The sequence below is a fragment of the Protopterus annectens genome, chromosome 8.part0, assembly GCF_019279795.1.
Source record: "Protopterus annectens isolate FY-2018-M chromosome 8.part0, PAN1.0, whole genome shotgun sequence".
In the NCBI taxonomy this organism is placed as follows: Eukaryota; Metazoa; Chordata; order Ceratodontiformes; family Protopteridae; genus Protopterus; species Protopterus annectens.
This window is the reverse complement of record NC_056741.1, coordinates 1598048268-1598068840: the sequence shown is the minus strand read 5'-3', so window position 1 is coordinate 1598068840 and position 20573 is coordinate 1598048268. Positions and strand designations below refer to the sequence as shown.

The following is a 20573-nucleotide window of genomic DNA, read 5'->3' as shown; positions in this document are numbered from 1 at the left end:
CTATTTAAAACAAATAATCAAATACATACAAAGGTACATAGAAAAGAATGTTATAAGCCAGCATTCCTACATAGGCAAAGCATGCACAATCCGTGGATTTTTAATAACATCATCAAAGGGCAAGCCATGAGGGTTTCCAGACTGTCCACCCTTGATTCAGATTTCCAGCAAGACCTAGGTCAGCTATGAACAGGTCTAACATCCAGAGGCTATACTACCATGGAAATAGACACTGTATATGAAAATATGTCCAAACTCAGAGAGACTACTGCAAAACCATATTTTTCGAATATTCTTGATTCTTCCAACCTTAACAATGTTAATACAGAGTACAATCAAGTTTCTATCATACTTCCATTTAGCAATAATTTGAAACAAATACAAGATGCCATTACCTCTAATTGGAATATTCTGATGGCAGATGAAAAAGTTGGTAATATTGTAGGCAGCCAACCCAAATTTGTGTATAAGAATATGAGAACATTAAAACAACATCTTTACAACAAACCACAACATTATACTCCCATTACAGGCTTTGAACATACGAAAAAATGTGGTCAATGCCCGCAATGCCAATATATTGATGAATCTCACTATTATAGTCATCCTGAGACAGGTCATTTGTGCGTATTGAAACATGTCAGCACATGTGCAACTAAGAATGTGGTCTATTTAGCTCATTGTGTTCAATGTTTCGTATTTTATGTTGGTAAGACGAACCGATCGCTCAGAGAACGGATTAGAGACGACATCTATTGTTTGAATAGAGGAGAAGAGCACAGTGCATTATCAAAGCACACACTGTTACAGGGAAGACAGCATACATTCTTGTTCCAAGTATTGCATGTAATAAAGCCCAGTAATAGAATTGGAGACATAATAAATCAAACAGAATTAATGGGACTTGAATGGATCTGTAGACTTGCAGCGCATAGAGGCATGGGTCTAAATGGCACTGTGTCCATTAAACCATACCTCAAAAAGAGACCTATATGATTATGGACACTTTTTTTATTATTATGTTTTTTATTATTATGTTTCTTATCCTTCTCATTTTGTTTATTAACTATTCATCATATTCATTCATATACATACTCGTTACATATCTACATATATCCTTTTATATTTATATTTACATTCATTTTTTATACAAATATTTACACGTTTCTTTGTAAGTCAATATACCACACATTCATTGAATTTTATGCAGTCATGCTAGAGATACAGATAGATATAGACTGTTATATATTTTTTACCACAGTCTCAACAATAGTTTTTATACATATATTTCAAGGTGTATGTACACACACCTGTGCATACATTATTCTAATATTCTATAACATAATATATTTATACATAACTATTTAGAGTTCTATTGCTTTGATACATATATTCCAATAGCGTTTACACAATTTTTAGGCATGCATCTAGTTTTTGTTGTATACACTTTAGTTACCCACATATATATATATATATATATATATATATATATATATATATATATATATTTTTTTTGCATATTAACTTAGTATATAGATTTGCATATTCGAGAGGTATATATATATATTTTTATGTGTCCACATTGGTCATGAATCTCATTTAGTTAATGTGCATATTTTTATATATATTTTATCCTATATATTTTTATCTATACTATTATAATTTTATTAGTGATAATATGTTGCTTCTATATTGTAGGATGTTTGGTTAATGCATGTGAAGTTAGATATTGTAGGATGTTTGGTTAATGCAAGTGAAGTCAAGGCTTATCAGCTAGATTCAGTGGAAAAGATGTGTATAACTTTAATTTTAAATTACTCTGCCTAATCGTTACCATTCCACTGGGCTTGTTAATTGGAAAGGGATTGTGATGTCACATCCTTTCCTTTTTAACTCTTTTGGTGTTCCTCACTTGCTGTTTGTCTGATGAAGCGGGGTTGAGTCCACCGCGAAAGCGCTCACAATAAAGTCTTCAAGTTTTACTTTGTATGCTGGTATTTGCAACGTTTGGTAAGAAGTTTACAAGAAAGTGTAACTTTTATATGCTTGGAAGTTGGAGGTTGTACTCTATGCAGCTGTTGGAAGCTAATATACAAACGCTACAAGTTTTATTTTGGATGTTGGTTCCTGTAAATGCTCTGAAAAAGCTTGTGGGAAGTTGTAAATTCATATATATGTGCAAGATTAATAACGCTACTACTGAAAACACTACAATAGCGTTTTAAGGTCTGTTTTTCACTTTGGACATTGGCATACTTAATGCCTGTAAAGAAAATAACAGGTATTTAGAAACCAGCATATTTATATTTGAGTAAGCAACTGAACATTCTCACATGCTTTCAACTGTTACTGAAACGCAATTTACTGGAAAGTTAAATAACAGCATTTTCACATAGACTTTGTTTCTGCTTCCTATACATTTTTGTTAAGGGACTGGTTTATACATACTTTGGGAACTTCGGATTTCTTGATATATATATATATATATATATATATATATATATATATATATATATATATATATATATATATATATATATATATATATATATATATATATATATATATATATATACATACACATGTTTGTGTCTGTGTATGTGTGTGTGTGTGTGTGTGTGTGTGTGTGTGTGTGTATACCTATATCTATCTATCTATCTATCTATATATATATATATATATATATATGTGTGTGTGTGTGTGTGTGTGTGTGTGTGTGTGTGTGTGTGTGTGTGTGTGTGTGTGTGCATATACATAACATATGCCCATGACATGCAGTGTAGTCATACCTCAGCACCATAACTCTCAACCTCTTAGTGCAAGGGAATGTAATGTATATATTGCAGTTATAAATGTTGAATGTTGCTACAGTGACATGGGTTTTGTCAACATACATATTGTGAAGGAAGGCTCTTCTGAAACTGATGTATGCCATCAGTTACTGACAGACATCATAAAATCATTATAGTGAAGTACCACACAAATCACAGTTATGGTCCTGTGAAATACAGAAGAAATATGAGCAATAAACATGGACAGTCTGAAACAATCTGGTCAGTCAAGAGGTATACACAGAACTCCTTAGTGCAGGAAATGTGGAACAAGCCTGACAAAGGGGATGTTTAATGCCATAAAAATGGGGATATATCACACATACTGGACTAGATATGCTCACACAGTTGATGCATTCACACCCTCCTGTCTTTCTTCACACCTATTAACTGGAGGAGCAGAGGTCCCAAGCTACATGCTTCCCACTAGTTAGTGACATACATCTTCACAGCAGCCCACTGCTTTGTCAGAAATACACAACACATATGGTGGCCAGGCAACAGTACATCTGACAAATATCTGGACATAACATCACACTAGGATAATTGCACTGAGCTGCTAGACATGTCACCAAGCACTGTCTACACTACAGGCAGACTGCCACAACACTAACCCAATTTACCTATGGGGGAATACACATGTCATTGCAAATATAGCAGGCACTATGGGCATGTAACAGCACAGAGTAACAGACACCAGTGTGAAAGAGCATACCCACAACCAATCTCAACACAGTCACAGTCACATAATGGTAAGCCTAAGTACTAGTACAGTATCTGGACTGTATGAATAACAGTCATCATCATGTTTGCCACTCACACACTAACCCTACATATACTGGCCCAATTAACAGTGTAGTCTGATGCCTGCCTGTGGAATGGGACATATCTCAGTCGGGCCCTACAAACATATAGGCTGATAGGGTATGAGAAACTGGGGCAGCATGCAACATTGGATAGAATAAGACCAAAAACACTGACATCTACCCCAGTCTGTACACAGGCCAAATAACATAATCACAATACACGGCTACATAATACAGACACTCTATCAACAATCACCATAAGTACACAGACCTCACTACTGCACAGACTACATCAGAATGTCCAGGTTTTGTCCTCAAATATTAGGCCTCCTATACATTAACATGTCTGGCACTCTGATAAATCACTGGCTTGATATCAAGAATTATGTCAGTAAATAATGGTATACTTTACATATCCACCTCTTACTGCATGACATATGAACAAAGGGTGACAGACTTGGGGGACAGAGGCAGAAACACAGGGCCAATATTGACATATTGCAGTTATAAACTGAGAACATTGCTGGTGTATCAGGGTTTGTTATGACATATCTGTTCTGAGGGATATGAAGTCAGCAACACACATGGATGTTACCATTTACTGACTACAATCATCAGAGTATGCTACTGCATTTATAAAGACAGAAAATGTGTGAGTGACACATCAAATCTAAGACTCTAGCCAGTCCACAGATAGTCCTACAGGTGAGAGTTTTCTCAACCATATAACACCGTCATGCCAGACTTTAAATCATGCAGAACAGCCATATCCACACAAACATTGTTAAACCAACATTACATCAAATGTAGAACAGCAATACTTAGATTCTGTCCCCATGTCTGGAACATCCCCCTCCAGTTTGTTGGCCTGTCTCTGCAGTGTTTGTTGTAAGAGGTATTTCCAACTACCCTCTGTAATACTGCTCATTACACACCCACATGAAGTCCTGCTCACAGTGAAGGAGAAGGGCCAACACCCACTTGCAGTGCTTACTTATAGGAGTGTGTTTCCATGCAATCATCTAAAGGAATGATGGCACATCTGTTCCTCAAGCAATTAGCAAATGGAGGACTTCAGTTCATGCACAGGCTATCAGCTGATAATGAGGATTACCTACCAATGTCAAGCTCCTGCCTATGCAAAACAGATGCATTTTTCCACATCTACCAGAGGGGAGAGAGAGAGAGAGAGAGAGAGAGAGAGAGAGAGACAGAGGGAAAGAAAGAAAGGGAGAGAAAGAGCCAAGCGTGTTTGTGTATGATCTGTGGGTGGAGCGAGATCTCTGGGTATTATAATGGTTGTCTATACATACATTTATGGCTGTGTATTGTCTACAACAACCTCTACAGTTTTTGACAACTGTTGGCCTTGTAATGTGACATTGGGACATATGGGTTCTCAATATGAAAATGCAACAAAATCCAATCTGCAATGGATCCTGTTATTACACAATCACACCAACACCCACACAGGATACTGCTGACACACACACTCATTTGCCAGTACTGTGTTTCAAACCCTTACCTATCTATGTATTGCTACTACACTATTACATAGTTATTGCAGGAACCATGGTGCTTATATGTTGGAGAGCTGTCCAAAGGTATCTTTGAAGGTGAGTGACATCAGCTGCAGTACTAAAGGAGGGGAGAGGGAAGTGCGAATGACCACAAAAGCATGTATCAACAAAGACACACACACTCTCACACATATTATCACAGTTGCCAGGACCAGGATTAGAACTCCCACCTAACTAGTTTGCTACACTACAGTATTACTCAATTATGGTGAGTGCCACAGAGCTTATAGGATTGAGACTTGGCCAAAGGGTTATTTCAAGGTGACTGACATCAGCAGGCCTGCTAATGTAGGCCAATGGCAGGTGTAGTGGTGTGAATGGCCTCAAAATCATTCAGCTCTGCACACACACATTATCACAGTTACTAGGGTGAGGATTAGAACTCCTATCTACCTTGCTACACTACAGTATTATGCAGTTATCACTAGCACTATGGAGCTTATAGGGCTAAGACTTGGCCAAAGGGTTATTTCAAGGTGACTGACATCAAGCAGGTGTTCTAAAGTAGGCCAATGGCAGGTGTAGTCATGAGAATGGCCTTAAAATCATTCATTTCTCCACACACACACATTATCACAGCAGCCAAGACCAGGATTAGAACTCCTACCTAACTAACTTGTTATACTACAGTATTATGCAGTTATCGCAAGCACCACAGCGCTTATAGGGTTGAGACTTGGCTAAAGGGTTATTTCAAGGTGACTGACATCAATAGGCATGCTAAAGTAGGCCAATGGCAGGTGTAGTGGTGTGAATGGCCTCACAATCATTTATCTCCTCACATGCACATTATCACAGTTGCCAGGTTCAAGATTACAGCTCCTATTTAACTAGTTTCCTCCACTACAATATTGCACAGTTATTACGAGTGTCACAGGGCTTACAGGGCTGAGATTTGGCCAAAGGGTTATTTCAAGGTGACTGACATCAGCAGGCATGCTAAAGTAGGCCAATGGCAGGTGTAGTGGTGTGAATGGCTTCAAAACCATTCATCTCCACCAATACTACTCCTCACACTTACATGTTACTGCATTTCTACATAGGATTGTGGGGGGGGGCACACCTAACAACTTTAAACTGTGCTATGACTGTACTGGTATGTCAGGTACTCTACTGGCTTCTACATAATTTTGTATTCTGACCTATCAGGCAGACTGGAGGCATATAAATGGAGTATAGATCTTAGGTTTTATTGACCTATATTTCCGTTTCAGACTTCATACCCTTCAGACCTAAGATACAACTGCCAGACCTGTTGCAGTCTGTGTAGGTCTGAAGGGGGGCTGTTTACCATTGCCATCAATTGGAGGCCTTAGCCCAGCCTATCTTTATGGTCATCTACACCTGTCCTGCTGGCTGAGGCTGGTGGTGGGTATGTGAGCCTCACTGACATGCATGTGTGTGTCTTATGGACACATATTTGGGCCACCACATGTACTGCAGTGGGATTTGTCACCTTGTCTAGTACTGCCTAATGTGTTGACACCAGTATTTGTTATGGATTTCATGCTGCCCATATAGGTGTCCAGTATCTGCTGCTACCCCATTCAGCCACCCAATCCCCTTGCATGCCCGCATCCATACTATAGATGAAACTATCAGAACATACTACTCCATTAAGCAATTGATAGGAAGAGTGACTTACCTTGTGGCTGGGCCAGTATTAAGGATGTTGCTGAAGGGCTGTCTATGTCAGATGTACATAGTACAGTCCCTATACATGTTAAAGCACAAGTAGTGTCATGTTTGACAATCCTTTTACTGCATGTATGAGTCAGAGAGAGGTGTCATTCCCTGGGCCCCTACCATGTCAGTGTATGTGCTATGCGTTGCCTCTTTGCCAAGGCATGGGCATACTGGGCACGCCTCCTTCTGCCTACATGGTCAGGCTCAATTGGTTCCTCCTCCGAGTCCCTCTGTGCCTGCGCTGGCCTTGACAATGGTGGGAGGTTTTGTGGCCTTGCCCCATACTGTTCCTTCTGCAGCTGTTTCCACAGAATCATACTGTGTAGCATGGCACATACTATGAACATTTGTGCACATGTAGCTGGAGCGTACTGCAAGGCTCCACTGGATATGTCCAGGCAGCAGAACTGTGACTTGAGGATCCCTAACACATGCTCTATTATGATTTTGGTTCATGCGTGTGCCTCATTATGGAGCTCTAGTTCAGATGTGTGTGCATTTCTGAGGGGTATCAGCAGCCACGGCTCCAGTGCGTAGCCAGCATCCCCACTAGGTGGCCATATGGGATGTCCCTACTGGCAAATGACTGGTACAGCTGTGTCATATACCAGATGTGTGAGTCGTGACAGCTTCCAGGGCTGTCAGCATACACATTCAAGATAATGCCCTGGGCATCACACATGACCTGGCAGTTGATGGAGGGGAAGCCCTTACAGTTTATGTAGACCCTACCCCTCTCATCAGGTGGTGCTTAGATGTGTATGGGGGTGCAGTCTATAGCACCCACTACCTCAGGGTATTCTGCTATTTGGTGGAAGAGACACATACTGCTGGTCAACGCCTCAAGGGTGATGGAGAAATATATGTGCTCACTGGCATGTACTGACATGGCATCCAGGAACTGGTCGAGTACCCTGGATGCTGATGCCTGTGAGATCCCCATGATATACCCAGTTGCCCTTTGGAAGGTACCTGTGGCTAGTATTCTTAAGCCTACACATACCTTGGTATTCACTGGAATGAGTTCCCCTCTGTTGGCTCTGTGTGTGAGGCAGGGCCGGCACAGCTCAACAATTTGCTGTAGAACGTCCCTGTCTACCCTATAGCACTCCACTATCTCCAGCTCATGTAGGCCGTGGAAGGTTACCCTGGGTCTATACACTTTTCTCCTCCTCCTCACTGTGAGATGGACATCAGCATTCACATCCTCACCACCCTCAGTCTCTTCTACATATTGATGTATGAGAGCAACAGCAGCCCCTATCATTTTGTTAATTTTGTCAGGTAAAATTTCCCTGTCTGTGTACACCGGTGGTGTAGAGTTTGTGGGAAAACCCAGAGTGAAAGGAGTTTGCATAGTTTATATTACTGTGCTGGGCTGGGCTGCTGCCTGTCTGTGTACACCAGTGGTGTATAGTTTGTGGGAAAACCCAGAGTGAAAGGAGTTTGCATAGTTTATATTACTGTGCTGGGCTGGGCTGGGCTGCTGCCTGTGATTCTGACAAATTTCACCTGCCAACTATGCTAGTTCTCCTTGATTGCCTTCTTACTGCTGTTTTCCCTTCCCATTGCCTTACTGTTTAAGCCCTGAGGCGTGCCATGCATACCCAGTGCTCACATGTGAACTGAGCTGCTATTTCCTGTTTTTCTTTCTTTTTTTTTTTTTGTTTAAAACCTGGTGTGCGGGCGCAGGGAAAACAGTGCTCGGCAATGTGAGACACACCCCCTTCCTTACCTCTGCTTAGCTAAGAGCAAACACAGGCTGCAGGGCTCCAATAAGTTTACACCAAGCATGACACTCCCCCTACTGAAGTCATCCTCTTGTCCTGCCTACAAGGCTCTCCATTCCTACACCTGCATGATTAGGTGCAGGTTTCCAGTAGGTAGAAATCTGAGATTCAGTATAGATCCCCTTCATTTGCATACCCCAGTGTGCAGATTCATAGTTACAATTCCCAAGCACTCCCTTTCCCCTTGGCAACCAGTGCTCCCTTGTCTTGTTTACATTCTGCCTGCCATTGACTATAATGGCAGAATGCATATTTCTGTTAACTGGCAGTTTTTCACTTTTTTTTTTTATTTTCGGCATCCATCTGTTTGCGCGCCACTGCCCTTAGCTTAAATGGCCAAGATCTGCCAAAAAAAATAAAAGTTTTAATTTTAGAAAAATTATGTGGCTTTTCATGCCAATGACCTTATATTTAGCCATTGGCTTGTCTGTTCTACATAATACACTCTTTTCACTAGCTTTCATGCATCCATTTTGTCAGATGCAAAAATGTATTCGGCTACTAGCCGAATACATATTTGCACTGACACTGTTCCTATATGGAATCCGTTCAGCTTGCTGGATCACAAAATCACCTCATTTACATGGTTTTCACCAGCAAATGAGATGATTTGCATAATGAATGGAATTCCGTGCAGGAAAAGTATAGGGCCGCTCGTGCACACGAAAACAGCCCTATCCTGGATTGTACTGCTGCCATATTGAGTGCAGGAGCTGATATACTGTTCCTGCACAGAATTTAGTCATTCATGAATCTGGCCCCTTATATTTGTTCATTTTCCTCCCTTTCCTTTTCTTTTTCCTTACTCATATTTTCATTTTTGAAATCCATCCATAAATGTCCAATTCCATTACATTTATAGCATTTCAATTTGCATTGTTTTGCATCATGTTTTATTTCCCCACAATAATGACATTTTCTTTTGTCATAGTTATTTATCAAATGTTCTTCTTTTCCACACAAACAGAAAAAAAAAACATGTTTGGGTTGTCCTCGGTATTTTACAACACCCTTATTCACCTGCACTTTTATCATGCTTGCTATATGTATAATATTTTTTTCTATTTTTAACAAAATATTACAATCCCAGCCACCAGTCCATAAACCCATTCTGTCATAAATCTTTGCAATGTGTAGTACTTCTTTACATCAGCTTTTCAAATATCCTTTCAAAGTCTCCCTTTCTACCTCTGTTTGAAATTGTATGTGAATCTTATTTTTGGTTTCCCTGTTAAATGCTTTTATCACATAAAGATCCCTTGGGTTGCAAGCTTTTTTTTTTTCATATTCTCCAAGAAAATTTTCCATTGAAGAAACAGTCTCACATATAATGTCACAAAATGTCTCTTTGTTAATAATAAATGCTCTTACCTCATGTGCTTTTACACCCAAAGGAGTCATTAAATTGTCCCACACTTCACAGCTGTCTGTTACTTTGTCTTCTTTATTTTGAATCCTTACAACATACTTTTGTTTTTTATTTTTTTCTGTCTTCTATTCTGCTACTCCACTTTTGCCTTATTTTACTTTCTCTGCATATGTTTTCTTTTCCATCTTACCACTACTCTTCACGATTAGCTCTGCTTCCTCCTTTTGTATTTTCTCCATAATGCCCCCCCCCCTCCAGGAAACATCTTCATTTTCTGGCTAATTCTGCACCACAATTTCTTTAAGTAAATCATCCTGTAACCCTCCCAACTGGAGGGTTGCAATTATGTATCCATCATTTCCTGACTCATCTCCATCAAACCGGTTCCTTTAAAATATTTCCTCAGAATCCTGCACACATTCTCCGGTCTCAATATTAGCTTTCTCCTTCATTTCTCACACCACTCCATCATCTCCTTCTTTTTCCATCTACCTCCCCATTTTTCTGTACTGCCTCTGCACCTGAAACAGAAACGGGAAGTGCTCCTCAACAATAGGCCCTACTCACAACAATGACAAGTAAGAGATGTTATCCAATACGTGAACAAATTTCTCCTAGTAGTGTAAAGGTATCCCCTGAAAAGAAGTCACTAGCTTAATGTGGCCAATCTAGTCAACAAAGGATGGATAGATAGATAGATAGATAGATAGATAGATAGATAGATAGATAGATAGATAGATAGATAGGCATATAGACTGATTAAATAAATAAACTAAAAACACTGTTTTCTTTTGCTAATGATCTAAATGCAGAAGTAATTACACCTTAGATCCTCAAACAACTTCTGATTTCTGAACATTATAACAGCTATAGCCTTAAGTGACACTTCTTATCCTTCATATGTGGATTCTATTATATAATTTCTTAATCCACTTATGCTGTATGAACAAGGTATAAAAAGACCAAAACATACATGACTACGGCTAGTGGGGTTTGGTTTATTGGGCTGAACATATCTATAAGCACGTAAAGTAAAAAGTCATGGGTTTTCAGAAACCATGTAGTTGAAATACTGATATGTCATTAAGGATTTGTTTGCATATATCCCATGAGCCTCCACTGCATGAGGTTTAAGGTTTTACACTGTGAAGACTCTAGACTGGCTGGGCCTTTCTTGCAGTTTTTACTGATTGATTATAACTTTTGCTGGTGTTAACGTTTGTAATTTAACCATAGAATTTAAAATGTTTTTATTGATCATAATGATACCAAGTACTTACAGCACTTGTGAAACCTTAGTTCTGTCTTTTATGGGTAACACAAATTTTAAGTTATTCATGCGCTCTACTGAGGATAAGCATGTCCCTGTGTTTTGAACATATACTGTTTGTAGACTGTGAGGATTTTTTGAGGAGGGGTCTTTTCAAATGTACAAGGACCAGTACTGCATATAGAAATATGATATGATATCATATGATGAAGTCCTTAATGTATAAGAGGACAAAATACCTTATTTTTGATTAAATAGTTTTTTCTTGTGTTGGATACCATTTTTTGTTCAGTTCTTGGTTATCTGGTTTAACCCAATTATTTAACCTACGAGTTTAAGAAAAGGTTACTGAGAAAGGAATAGCTGTACATCCAGAAAAAAATAATTTCTCAGCCCATGGGATTCTGAATTCCTTTTCCTCTGTTTTTTAGGCATCACCATAACATTGACAGACTATTTTGTAGGATAAAGGATTATCTGCACAGAATGGAAGATTTAAACACTTGTTCTGTGTTTGCATAGTTGACCTCCCATCTGCATTTCACAACATACAGTACATCATAGCAACTTGACAAAAATGCTTACTGGAGCTGATTCTTTCTTAGTTTACATAACTTGTCATGAAAGAACCTACAGAGTAACATTTGGAATAAATTCTCAAGAGATTTTTTTCCTGACTATTAGAAATGTTAGGGGATGAGCTCTGCAGCATTGCTTTAAAGTGTCAGTATGTAATATAATGAAGTATAGTAGAATGATAGTATGATGTTACACAGTCTTACGTATGGTACTTGGCTATGCCTATCATCTGACACACTATTTACTAAGGTTCTGTCAGTATTAGGGATCTATACATCAGACAGTCTGAGCTCTCCCACACAGGAATGGCTTAGGCTAAAACACAGAAAGAATGAAATGTTAATGGTAGAGCCACTGGATACACACAATTTATTCATCAAACCTTCTTAGTGCCAAAGCTTTGCAAGACAGAGAGAAATCAATTATTTTTTACTGTTGCTGGATCATCTTTCTATAAAGTTAGTTGACATGACAGGTCTTGTAAAAAACATTTCATATGCTTTGATCTTATACAACAACTTGAGCAAAAAAAGGTGTCATGTAAATAAAATGAAGAGTTATTGTTCAGTATTAACTTCTGGCAAAGAAACTCTTTGATGCCAAAATACACTTCTCTTATGTAAACTACATGATTTATAAAACACTCAGATCACAGATGTGTACCTCACACTGTCTGTAAAATGTTATAAATACTAACCCTCATCTTTCCAATGACAGCTGAATTTAATCCATGAGCTCTACTTTTGTTGGGCTGAACAAATCTAGGAACTACCACATCTAAGTCAGAAATCAATGTGAACATCAAGGCATCCCATAAAAGGAATGTACAGTGAAGCTCAGGAAAGTATAAATAACAGTTCCCACTCATGGAATTTGACCTTGGAATGCTTATTCACAGACACAGAGCTTGAGTTCATAAGGCCAGTGTGCACGGAGAAAACATTGTTGATATTTCCATAATCCCTGTTGTTAGAAAGATAACTGAAAGACAATGTTACTATAAAATATTAAAAAAACACACACAAAATTAGTACAAATATTGTTCATTTTAGTTTTTCTGTTTTTAGTTAGAGGAGTCACTGTGATATTTCAACAAAATATTTTAGGTGCAACAAACATACACTTATTAATCCTATTAAGTCAGATAAAGTATAACTGGATTACTAAAGTAATCAATTAAACTCTGCTTAAACTTCCTGATGGCACAAAGGAATAAAAGCCTGATTGTAACCCAGACACCCCATATACACCTAATATCACAGGTGCAGAAGAAGCCAGGTGGAGAGTATGGGAGTGAGCAGCTGATGTCAGCTCACACTGATGCACTGCACTGGTAACACCTATGGGAAAATGGGTGATAACCCACATCAATCAGTCTAGCAGGACCATATTGTCAGAGCTGCACTGTTCAGCCAGGACAGTATGTGCGAGCGCGCACGCACGTGTGTGTGTGTGTGTATGTGTGTGTGTGTGTGTGTGTGTGTGTGTGTGTGTGTGTGTGTGTGTGTGTGTGTGTGTGTGTGTGTGTGTGTGTGTGTGTGTGTGTGTGTGTGTGTGTGTGTGTGTGTGTGTGTGTGTGGGTATGTGTGTGTGTGTGTGTGTGTGTGTGTGTGTGTGTGTGTGTGTGTGTGTGTGTGTGTGTGTGTTGGTGGGTCCACTTGACATGACAGAAAGCTCAAATACTGAAATTCATTTGACTGAGTCCTCAATCCCGAACGTTTAAAATATTGAAAACTCATTTGACTGACTTTCAGAATACTGAAAGCTGATAATGCTGAATTTCAAAATACAAAATTTTAAGCCATAGACATGACGTGTGTTTCCTTTCACCTGTGAATTGCTTAACATAACAAAAATGCACAGATCCATGAATACCAAACATTTCATCACAAATAACATTAACATTCACAAAACTTAGGTTCACAATACCAAATAAACCACACAAATATCATCAACAATTCATCTGACCAAATGAAAACTATTAATGAAAAAAATGCACACTTACAACATCAATGACTAACTCTTTCCAAAATTAAAAATTACTTACTTACCTTATTATTATACACCAGATGATTTAAAACCAAACTAGATGGGGGGCTATGCCCTCCACAGCCCCCAATGTGGGAGGCTATGCACCCCCACACCCCCAAACTATATATACTAACTCTGGGATTGCACTACAGTGGGGAAAAGGGCATATACCTTTACTTACCTTAAAGTACTGTACACACTGCCATGTGGTATTTTGCAATTCAGCATTATAAACTTTCAGTATTCTGAAAGTCAGTCAAATAAGTTTTCAGCATTTTGAACATTCGGGATTGTGGACTCAGTCAAATAAATTTCAGTATTTTGAGCTTTCAGTCATGTGAAGTGGACCTCTGTGTGTGTGTGTGTGTGTGTGTGTGTGTGTGTGTGTGTGTGTGTGTGTGTGTGTGTGTGTGTACGTGCGCACATGTGTGTGTGTGTGTGTTTGTGTGGGTGTGTGCTTCTGTGCGTGTGTGTGTGTGTGTGTGTGTGTGTGTGTGTGTGTGTGTGTGTGTGTGTGTGTGTGTGAGCCAGTACATGTAGTCCTTTGGCAGCAGCTGTGCAGCTGTAACACAGCTTGCAGAAGTGAATCTTATTTTCTGGTGGACATCATGGATACTGTGATGAACCACAGGGTCCATTTGTCACCTGATGCAGCTGCTTTTTTGAAACCAGTAGCACTACTATTAAAGACCTGCTTAATGACTCTTATTTCATTAGTTACACATTAATGCAGTGTGTTTTCTATATGGCAACACTGTTCTATGGATGCCATTTTACAGACACTGTGCAAAGTAGTGAGATGATTTGCAGGGCCCCAGCTGATTTTGACCATTTTTAAAGAGAAAGTGCAATTTTGTTTTTTCTTTCTACAGTCTTTGCAAATTGGTTACATTTCATTCAGTTATGATTATCAGTTGTTTTGCATAGTGTTTCCTAATGTAAATTATTTTTAAATGCATTTAAAATAGTAGCTCAGTGATGGTTCTTAGACCACACATATTTATTTCACTTCCTGATCCATATATATTTACAAGCAGAGATGGGACCCTACCTCTTTACATGAACAATTATCTAAACCAAGTACTGGAGCAAAGCTTATATAGTAAAACACATAGAAGTTATAAGGAGGATAAAGAAGAAATTCTAAAAGGGGTAAAGATGTTTAAACAAACTTTGAAACTTCATACTGAAATACAGTGAGAGGAGGAAAGAGACAACATCTGACTTAAGACGTTGTTGGCTAGAGCTGTGTTTTACCTGCTGTCATGAGGAATTAATGTGTAAGGAGATGCAATGAGTATCAACAGAGACTAATTTATTGGCTAGAGGTAGCTCAAAAATTCCATGTGATTTAGATGGGAAATAGAGCATTACAAGGTGGACCAATAAAGTGGTGGGATGGGGAGCTGGGGTATATAAATGTGTACTGATTTTATGATTATGTTTTAGATGATATGTTTACAGGAAATGCTAATGAGTTAAATATTGTGTTACTTGGATTCCTTTATATTTTTAGAGTTGTGCTAGTAGAAAAACTCAAATATAGTAATGGAAAAGTAGTATAATCACTTTTGCAACCAAGAATGGTCCAAAGATATATCTGTATTGTTAATCTGTCAGTTGGCATAAAAGGTTAAATATGTGAACTATAGTTCCTATGATAGAGGGTTTGATTCCCTTAGCTGTCATTTGCCTACTGTGTGTCCTTAACCAAGTCACTTTACCAGACATTGCTCCTATATCCCCTCTGTAACGGGGCTGTATCCAGTGGTCTTACCTGGTTAACAAATTAATGTTATTATTGCAACTGAGGGAAATATGAATGAAGCATATGCATGCAGATATGAATCTACTATTGTAAGGACCCATTAATGTGGAAAATGTCAAAAAGTATCTTTGTGGAAGGTTACAGGAGAGACACACAGAGACACGAAGGACATGTGAATTCCACACAAACAGTGACTGAAGGTCTCTACATTAATTGTTAATTTTGTCACTGCCATTTGTCCTGGGTCCACAGACAGGCTTACCTATCCAGGATCCTGGTGCTTTAAAACACTGTTCTGATGTTTACTCAGTAGTGAGACTGTGACAGAACTTGACACTGATAGCACAAGGACATGGAAATCACAGGACCAAAGACAAGTGCTTTACGGTTTTCAGTCCTGCAATTTTTCTTTGTTCCTTATTCATGTTGGCTTGCTGACTTTATTCTGATAATTGCTCTGAGCACAGTTTTCAATCATAACCCAAGTGAAAAGGCAGTGACAAAAATATTTAATAGTCAACATAGTAGTAGCAGTGAAATACCCATAATAAAATATTCAATCCACAACAGAACAATATAGCAATAACCCACGCCTGGGTGTGGGTGATGCTGGATTTACCCACAGTTGGTGTGGTTTGGTCACGAGGGCAAAGCCCGAGGAACCAAAGCCAACCGTGGGTAAATCCAGCATTACCCACACCCAGAAGTGGGTTATTGCTATTATACAATGACATTATTTAAGAAAAAAAAAATAATAATTTTCTTAAATAATGGCATTGTATAATGCCTCCTTGCTGCCCTTCCACAGCTGTCTGGTATTCTGCAGCAGTTCTGATGTACTGTGCATGCGTATGCCTATGCAGTACATCAGAGCTGTGGGCAAAAGCAATGGAGAAAGCAAGATCTCCATTGCTTTTTACTGTTTTGCTATGTTAAATGGGTTTAACATAGCGAGACAGCTTTAAAATAAGCAACAGAGATCTCCGTTGCTTATTTTAAAGCTGTCTCGCTATGTTAAACCCATTTAACATAGTGAAACAGGTTAAAAAAAAAAAAGCAATGGAGAAAGCAAAATCTCCGTTGCTTTTTACACACTGTGTCGCTATGTTAAAGGAGTTTAACATAATGAGATCTCCGTTGCTTTTTTTAAACCTGTCTCGCTATGTTAAACTCCTTTAACATAGCGAGACAGTGTTTTAAAAAAGACTTATACTAATGGAAAAAGTCCGGCGACCGGACCTTTTCCATTAGTATAAGTCGATTTACAACGTGCACGCTGACCAATCAGCGTGCACATTTTGGAATATTAATGGGGGGGTCATGGTATAATAGTGAATAAATAATTATTTAAGGAGTGAAAATGATAAACAGTTATATGTCTCTGGTTTCTACTAACAGTATATTATCTATGGATACAGTATGTACTACTAGTTCCGAAAACAAATCACACACAGTAATTTCAAGATTTACAATTGATACACAAGTGCACTAAATTCCATAGGATTGTTTTGTCTAATGGAAAATCTGAGAAAAGAATACAGTAACCTTCAGGTAATTTAGCAGTCCGTCTACAAATAGTTATGTTTAGCCATAATCAGCATAGGAATTGTGGTCATATGTTGTAGATAGGTGGTTTCTGAGGAGTTTATTTACATCCTTATTTTTGGGTTACTGAACTCCATTTGCTGGAGAATTTTTAGAAAATGCCATTTAGCTCTATTAATGTGAAACACACATCTGCTTAGTAATAGAACTTCTTGGCTACAAGCAGATATGATGCTGTTCTTATATTCAGTTTGTTGAGTAGATTAAACATTAAAGCATCTGGAAAAAAATAACCTTAGCAGTCAAAGGGAGTGAGTTAGACTTTTTAATAGTAAAATGATGTTGCTTCTTGTAGTGCCATATGGTGGTAGAACTGTAAAGATTTGATGTGATGTTGTCTTATCTCACCTTCATTCTGTACTGGTTGGATTCAGAACTGATCCTCGGTTCCAACTTGACTGTTTACTAAACCTCGATGTCTTCAAGTAGCTTGTGGCTTATACCCTATCCCATGAAGCTGTAGGGAATTCCCCAGATCTTGTTTGCTGTTGAAACAGATTGGATGCTTCAAATGGCTCCAGCTAAATGTTTTTTTTTTCCCCAAAATTATTATTCTCTATAGAAAACTTTATATTATTTTCCTTTCCCTTTAGGATTTAGATGATTAGCAGCTTAGCTTAACTTAGTTTACCTTATAAATATCTTCAAGTGTGCTGTTTGTATATTGCGGCCATCGTTTATATTTAGGCCAAAAGTTTTTACTCCCTATCCCGACTTTCTTGTGTGTGTTTGAATAATTCACTTTGGGCTAGATTACTGAGCAATTTAATATAGTTGTAGTTTAGAAGTTACACTTAAAGGGTTCTTTCATGTAAACCCATTTTTTTTCTATAGAGTGTTACAGCTCCTTTTTTTTTTTTTTTTTTTTTTTTTTTTTGCTTTTTTCACTTTGATGTGTGTTAATTAGTTGTTTTTCTCACTTAAAAAAATTACTGTTTAAAAAGTGTGTGTGCTTTATATTTCTTCAGTCTAGTTTATTAATCCAGCTCATTTACTTAGAGAGTGGATAAGCCCATTAGCATATATATATATATATATATATATATATATATATATATATGTATATAAACACACATATATATATATATGTTTATATGGGTTCTGTTCAGAAGCTTGAAATACTGAAATCTCGAATTTCAGTATTCTGAGCCCAAGAAGCCGAATCCACATAATAGCGAAAGTTTAGAAATGTGAAATTCAAAATCTCGAGTACTGGAGGTTTTGAATTTCTTGCTTCTAAAGTTCCGCTATAGTTATGTATTTAGGTAAGTGTGTGTGTTAAGGGGTTTGGGTAGGGGCTGTGGTGTGTGTCAGTGTGTTTTGTTGCTGTGATGTGTGTGTGCGAAGAGAAAGTAGCTTGTGTTGTGGTGTTTTGTGTGTGTTTGTATGTAGTGTGACCTCAGAGTGAGAATATTTACGTAGGGGGTGAGGGGGGGTGCAGCCCCCCACATGGAGGGTGCAGGGGGGCTTTCCCCCTGTTTTCATGTAGGAGAGTGATTGTGTGTGTGTAGTAAAACCGCAAAATTCAAAACGTCCAGTATTTGAGGTTTTGAATTTTGCAGTTTTTAGTTTTTGTTGTTTTGTGGATTCCACTTCTTGGGCTCGAGATACCGAAATTCGAGATTTCAGTATTTCGAGCTTCTGAAGTGAATCTATATATATATATATATATATATATATATATATATATATATATATATATATGTATATATATATATATATATATATATATATATATATATATATATATATATATATATATATATATATATATATATATATATATATATATACATACATATAGATATATTTTTTTTTGTTACCATGTCTAAACAGCCATAAGATACAAAACCCTCGGGGTTTAAGAAGTGCTAAAATTGCACTCAAAAATTACTTTAACTGATGGTCATAGTGTGTCTGTTTACTGCTTGGGAGCACTACATTTGCAGGAATCTTGCTCAATTTGCCATTCCTTTAGCTCCAGGGTCCTTCTCAAAAGAAGGAACAAGCTAATTATAAAAGGATTGTTGAAAACTTATTTTCAGAGGCCTTAGAAGAGGGTCAGAGCCCTACAAAAAAGACTACTTCTCCCTCTAAAAAGTCATACAAAACATCCAAGAGATCATCCTCGACTTCTTCAGAATTGGAACCATCAAAAAAATTGCCAAAGACATCTTCATCATACCCGAAACCTGTTGGGCTCAACAGACCATTCACTTCGGCTCCTTCTATTTTAGAACCATTGTTGCTTCATGCTCGAACCCAGTCCCTAGACCTGGTACTGGTCTCTCTGATGCTAAGATCACCTATCTTACAAGTTACAAGATCTCCAGCTCCCTTCTCTTGATCCTCCAGGAACCTTTCTGATGATGATGTGGATCGTGTGTTGCGGAGACTTTTGAGTACTCCGGCGCCAGCCATACTTTTGTCAGAGTCGACCCAGAGGGTTTCGGAGCTGACTAGACCTACCCTTTCACCGTCGATTCCTCCTCTCACCCGGCCTGGGGTTGTGTAGCCGGAATGCATAGAGCTGATCATATTGGAACCATCAGAGTTCAAGACTTGTCCCAGTATCTTTGGCTCTGACTACTGATCTGACTTCCTTGATGCCATCTGAGCTCAAGGAGTCTAGGACCTGACATTCTCCAGTTGGGTCCAGGGAGGACAGTCGGATTGGAGATTTTTCAAATCAAAACTTGCCTCTCGGGGCTTTGGAGTGGGTGAGCTCAGCTCCTACAGTGGCTTTGGAGCCAACCCCCTTGGTGCCAGGGATGCCTTCTGGATCTTTGGAGCCAGGAACTTCTTCGGACCATGGGCTGGGGGCCATTGATGCAATGAGGAGAGTGCTGTCCACACAGACACATCCACTCTCAGTTCCAATCATTCCTCCCCCAAAGGGACCAGTGTCTGTCTCAGTACAACTGCATCCACACAGATGTGGAGACTCACGGTCTCAGGACCCCCCCATTGGGTGAACTTGTCTCTTCCAAAACCTCTCCTGAATACCCTTCTGAAGTAGTCCCTCCCAAGAGATTATGTAAAAGGAAGCATATGGTCTCCCTGGAAGAGACCCTCACATCTGATACAGACTTCGATGAGTCAGAAGGGTCCCCACAGTCACATTCTGAGGATGTCTCCTTTGCAGACATCCTAGAAATACTTAAGTAGAGAGGTTGCTGGAAGTCCATCAACCCTTCTGAGGAGGAGTCTATTTACCTGAAGGGTTTTGGGTCTTGCCCTTCTGCCACTTGGGTGTCT

The 20573-nt window shown here is 38.6% G+C and overlaps 1 long non-coding RNA gene across 1 annotated transcript; it reads left to right on the top strand.

The window, feature by feature from the left end:
* The first annotated feature begins 1910 nt into the window (after positions 1–1910).
* LOC122808113 lies at positions 1911–19882 on the top strand. Its single transcript, XR_006365791.1, has 3 exons — positions 1911–2010; positions 4641–4643; positions 19870–19882. It is a non-coding gene; the product is annotated as an uncharacterized LOC122808113 (long non-coding RNA).
* Positions 19883–20573: the final 691 nt, after the last annotated feature.